Here is a 6,000-nt window from a genome sequence, read left to right on the forward strand (position 1 = left end):
CACCTCACTTCCTGTCCCACCCAGCTCACAGCTGTACCTGCTATTGACACAGAAAGCACAGCTCATACCTTAAAGCGAATAAGAGATAGTTTATTTTGGAGCCACCTTGAGCAATCAGGCCCTGGGAACACAGATTTAGGCTACCCCAAAATTCCACGCTCCAGTGTGGAATCAGTTTCATGAAGTTTTTATAGATTTTACAGAACAAAGAAGGTCATAAATCAGGGTCAGTTTAAAATATATTGGTGGGTACATCAGAGAGGTAGGTAGATGGAGGAAGCTTTTCTATAGGCCTCAGATACTATTTGATCACATTTTTAGCTTTTGGGTTGGTGGAAGCTAATAGTCTGCTAAGCTTATAGACTCCAAGAATTTCTATCTGTTAGTCACAGGATGTTAGTTCTGACACAGGTGGGCAAGGAATGGCTGGCTACTCAGGAGACCAAAGTTAGCCCAAGATAATGTTATCAGCCTCTGGACCTGTTAACATTTCAACCTTTCCACATCACTCTGATTTCAATCAGCCAGTCTTTGCAGACATAGCTTCTTTTTAGGAATTCTGGTTTACATTATTTATCAAAGGGGAAACAGCCAAGGAACCTGCTTTGGAAAGATGCAACAGTCCAAAGTGGCACCAACTTGTGTTGAAACTGTCACCCACCTACTTGAAAACATGTAGCATGGCTGCCCTTGAAACCTAGAGTGTCTCCAGAAAACTTGCTGCAGGGATTTGGGGCAGTTTGGGAGCCAAACCATTCATTTCTCACATCGGGTTCCCAAGAGCACTGAGACAGCGTCAGTAAAGGAGAGGGTCTGGAGGTGACGGGCCTACTGACCCTGATGAGATGCTCTCAATAGGATATTCAGTACAGGTACACACTATGGGTGAGACTAACATATTGTAGACATCTCAAACGCCACCAGTAACCAAAAGTTGTGCTGAGGCAAATAATCACTTCTGTTAGTCAACTTTTTCCTGCACACGTATGTTCACATAATAGATACTGTGTAATTACTCTATGCCTCAGGTGATAATAAAATATCTGCTGTGTGGCTCAAATCATTTCAGCTTTAGCCATCAAGAGATCTGATCATTGTCTTCTACCTCTCTTTGATGCATCCCCGTTGTGACTGCAATAGATCTTTATAACTGCAAGAAGCCGTCTCAGGAAGTTACTTACCTAAAGTTAGTTACTCTTTCTTTAGGAGACTGCACTCACTTTAACAAGTACTCAAGGGGTTGTAACAGCATCACTCTGATTAGGAAGCTGGTATTCTCAGCATGTTAAAGTTTAATAAAGAAACGTAATAAACAGACATGGAGAGTTGAAGTTTAAAAGCTGGAGTGGTCAAGTTAAACTCAAATAACCTGATACATCTTTACCACTCCGGGCTCAGTCTACATCATCACTCATTCAAAGCACATTCGCTCCTCATTTTTAACATCTGTGAAGTCAGGGTACCTCTAAAAGGTTTCCTTGGCGGTAGCCATTGTGATTAAGTTGTCGGCGTGTGCCACCTGCTGGTGGGATCTGGAAAGCACCAGCATCTTAACTGATAGGATTGGTTCGGAAGTTGGTGTCAGGGACTGGGGGCTGTGAGAGGCCTGACCGTGTTTTTGTTTAGAGGAATTTTGACTTTGGTACTTTGGGTTATGAAAACAGTGGAACGTTTTAATTGCTGCTTAATGAGCCTTACTAGTGGGAGCATGGAAGACAGCGGTGCTGAGTTATTTGAACCGTTGGGGGCTCACTCAAGAAGTTCCAGAGAAAACGTTAGTACGTGGCCTAGAGGCTGGTCTTGTAATATTTTGGTGAGGAAACTGGCTGATTTTGCTCTTGCCTGAAGAGTCTGCTTTAGGCTAAAGTGAAGAGTTTTATATTAATTCCACTGGCAGAAGAAATCTCGTAACAGCCTAGTATAGACTCTGTCGTGTAGTTATCAGTGGTAACTCTAATGAGGGTTTATAATGAAAAAGAGCACACTGAGCAGGGTAAGTTACAAAATGTAAATTTTGAGGAGGAAAAGAGCACCAGGAAGTGGAATGGAGCTAAGTCCTGTGTTCAAGGAGATAAATGAATTAAAAAATGGAAATAAAGGGAGCGGTGACCTCTGGGCGAGATCCCATCCAGCAAGGTTTCCAACTTGTGGGAAGAAACTAAAGAAAAACTTAGATTGGGGTTATGGGGTGCGGTGGGGGCACACCTTTAGTACCAGCACTGGGAAGGCTGGCAGATCTCTGAGTTTGAGGCCAACCTGGTCTAGAGATCCAGTTTCAGGACAGCCAAGCTTAGGCAGTAAAGGAAACCATGGAAAACAGAAATCTGGTGAAGATATAATTGAACTAGCAGGCTGTGTTCCAGCCCCAGAAAGCAGAACTTGGGAGCTTCAGCCACATGGTTCTGGCTTTAGAGTTAAGGATAAAAGAAATGGGTTATGGAATTTGCCTCCACGCCTAGCCTGATAGAGGCCGTTGCATGAAGCTGTGAAGTTGAAGCCTGGATTGCCTTGGAGAACCCAAGATGTTAGAGATGCCAGAGCTGTGGAATATCTGCCAAGGAGTGCTGCTAACAGAGAGTGGAAACAGCCCATGAGAAACAAGTGTGTTGCAGTCAACCAAGCTGAATGAGATGGAGATCTGAAGAGCATTTTGACATCAGACATGGAGATGCAGAGTTTGGAGTTTGCCCAGCTGTTTTTCAGTCTTGGTTTGGTCCAGTATTTCCTCACTATGCTCCCTTCCCTGCATTTTGGAATGGTAAAGTATATCCTGGGCCATTATATGTTGGAAGTATGTGATCTGCCTTTTTATTTTGATTTTTACAGGTAATTACAGTTAAGAGATTGCATGAATCTCAGAAGAGACTTTGAACTTTAAACTTTTAAACATTGTTGAGACTGTGATAGACTAGGAGAACATGTGAAGTTGGACTAAATGAATTTTGCATTATGATAGTGTTACAAGCTTATGGGGGCCCGGGAGTGAAATGTGGTGGTTTGAATGTAATTGGCGCCCATAATCTCATAGGTAGTAGCACTATTAGGAGGTGTGGCTTTGTTGGAGTGGGTGTGGCCTTGCTGGAGGAAGTGTGTCACTGTAGGGGAGGGCTTTAAGGTTTCCTATGCTCAGGATACTGCCCAGTGTCTCAGTTGACTTCCTCTTGCCTGAAAGATGAAGGACTCTCAGCTACCTCTTCAGTATCATGTCTACCTGCATGCCACCATGCTCCCCACCATGATGATAATAGACTGAACCTCTGAAACTGTAAGCAAGCCACCCCAATTAAAAGTTTTCTTTGGCCGGGCGGTGGTGGCGCACGCCTTTAATCCCAGCACTCGGGAGGCAGAGCCAGGTGGATCTCTGTGAGTTCGAGGCCAGCCTGGGCTACCAAGTGAGTTCCAGGAAAAGGCGCAAAGCTACACAGAGAAACCCTGTCTCGAAAAATCAAAAAAAAAAAAAAAAAAAAAAAGTTTTCTTTTTTAAGAGCTGCTGCGGTCATGGTGTCTCTTCACAGCAATAAAAACCCTAAGACAGAGCTACTCAATCAAAGGACACTTTAAGAATACTTTTAATATTCTTAAATACTTTAAGTACCCAATTCCTTTCACTTGCTTTCCTTCAAATGTATGCACGAGAAGGATAAACAACAAAAATCCATGCCTGGCTAGCCAAGCAATCTCTTCTAAATGAGTAAAGCAGAACCAGGAGCACGCAAGCTCAGAACATGTTGACCTGCAGCATCTGTTGTCTTCTCCCAAGGCACGGACACTTGCTCTGCTCTGGAGCAAGCACAGCTCCAGAAAGAAACGCAGTTAACATCCCCAGAGAGCAGCCCTCACCCATGGGAGCCAGGAATGGGGAACCCCAAACCCAGGCTCCCATCTGTGGGTGGGCAACACTGGAGGGTGTCTGCACTATCTAGTGATTGTCTTTCTTACCCTCCAGCCTGGTCCTCAATCTTCCCCACCCCCACCCTGACTTCCTCTCTCAGCCTTCTCTTCTACAGCCTGGGGATTCCTCCCAATCACAGCACCCACGTGCTGGCTCAGGCCCTACCTTTGAGCAGATCAAAACTAAGACTTGGGTAGGCCTCCAGCTACAACATATTCTTACAGACACAGGACAGTCAAGCTTTCCCATCTGAGTTTCCATTTGTGATGATTCATGAGCCACCATCTTTAAAAAATAAACTTCTAGTATAGTTTTTTCCTTAACTAGGAAGCTAACAGAGAGCCCTACATCTCATATCCAGTTTCTTAACTGATATAATTTCTCAATATTGGCAGTTATGGATTTTCGGAAGGACCACGGAGGTCAGATGCCCTTTTCATCACATCATGAAGCACGCCCCATTGTCACCCTGGTTTGGCATGGGTTTTGACCTTTGCCGCTGCAATCTCCCACCTCCACTGCACTTTGGAAACCACCCATTAAGAGTGCCTTAGGGGTTAAGAAACTACGTTAAGCTACTTGGGGATTCTTCGTGGGGCTCGCTCCCTTCTTCCCCTCTGTACTCAGTCATTTATCAGCATGGTTCACAGCTATGATGTCAGCTTTACTGCGTTGCTCCAGAGACTGTCCAGCAACATATGCCCACCACTGTAGTCTGGGTATTTTCTCTGTTGTCTAGTATAATGACAAGACCTTCCAGACTCATCTGCATCTCTTGCTATGCAATTAGATGAACCCTGTGTTTAAGAAGCAAGTTTCTGGGCTAAGGAGATGGCTCAGTGGTCAACAGGGCTTTCAGCTCTTGCAGAGGACATGGGTTTGGTCCTCAGCACCCACATGGCAGCTCATAACTGCCTGTAACTCCAGTTCCAGAGGATCCAATGACCTCTGTGGGCTTGCTCCTGCACCCCTGTGATGCACATAAACTCACGCAGGCAGGCACACATACCCTTAAGAAGAAAGGGTAAGTTAAAATTTTTTTAAAAATGAAAATGAACCAAGTCTTGTCACCTCTGTCACATCTAAACGTAAGAAAGGCAGCAGAGGGGCGTGGCAAATGCCGTGGGCACATCCCCCGGAATTAGCTCAACGACAGACACTGGGAGCTCAGGCTGCAATCACAATCCCAGTTTTGGATGATGATGATGATGATGATGATGATGATGATGATGATGCCGGTGTCTGCAGCAAGTGCAGACAGATGCTGAACAGCTGCATGAGTGCCAGCACCGTGTTGGTAGGCGGAGCTCACTGGCCAAGGCCACAGGCACCAGAGCTGTTGCTGTGTACCAATCCTTGCCATCAATCACTGTATCCATCAGTCAACAAGGTCGTTATCTGGCATGGAGGAGGCAGTGTTCACATTTAGATCAAAGTGATACAGTGACTGTTAGCATTGGGTCCTGCTTGGGCTCCTCAGAATCACCAAGCCTGCAGCTCCCCACCACTGCGCACACTGCCTGTGTCTGGGTACAGCCCTTTTCCGTTAGTGTAAAAATTCAGTCTCTAAGGCAGTGGTTCTCAACCTTCCTAATGCTGCCACCCTTTATTACAGTTCCTCATGCTGTGAAGACCCCAACCATAAAATTATTTCATTGCTACTTCATAATTGTAATTTTGCTGTTATGAATCATAATGTAAATATCTGATATGCAGGATATCTGATATGAGACCCCCCCAAAGGAGTCGTGACCCACAGGTTGAGAATCATTGCCTTAAGGCAAACATAACACCTAACTTTCTAGTGTTCAGTCACTATAGAGATTCTAAGGCAGCAGCACTCAGATAAGCCATGATGGGTCTTTACAACTGAAAAGACACTCCTGAGATTGCTCCAATCTTGCCATTAAAACTTCACGAGCGCCGGGCGGTGGTGGTGCACGCCTTTAATCCCAGCACTCGGGAGGCAGAGCCAGGCGGATCTCTGTGAGTTCGAGGCCAGCCTGGGCTACCAAGTGAGTCCCAGGAAAGGCGCAAAGCTACACAGAGAAACCCTGTCTTGAAAAACCGAAAAAAAAAAAAAAAAAAAAAAACTTCATGAGCACCTC

This window comes from Peromyscus californicus, unplaced genomic scaffold (genome assembly GCF_007827085.1).
Source record: "Peromyscus californicus insignis strain IS unplaced genomic scaffold, ASM782708v3 Scaffold_19__1_contigs__length_69161282, whole genome shotgun sequence".
In the NCBI taxonomy this organism is placed as follows: Eukaryota; Metazoa; Chordata; class Mammalia; order Rodentia; family Cricetidae; genus Peromyscus; species Peromyscus californicus.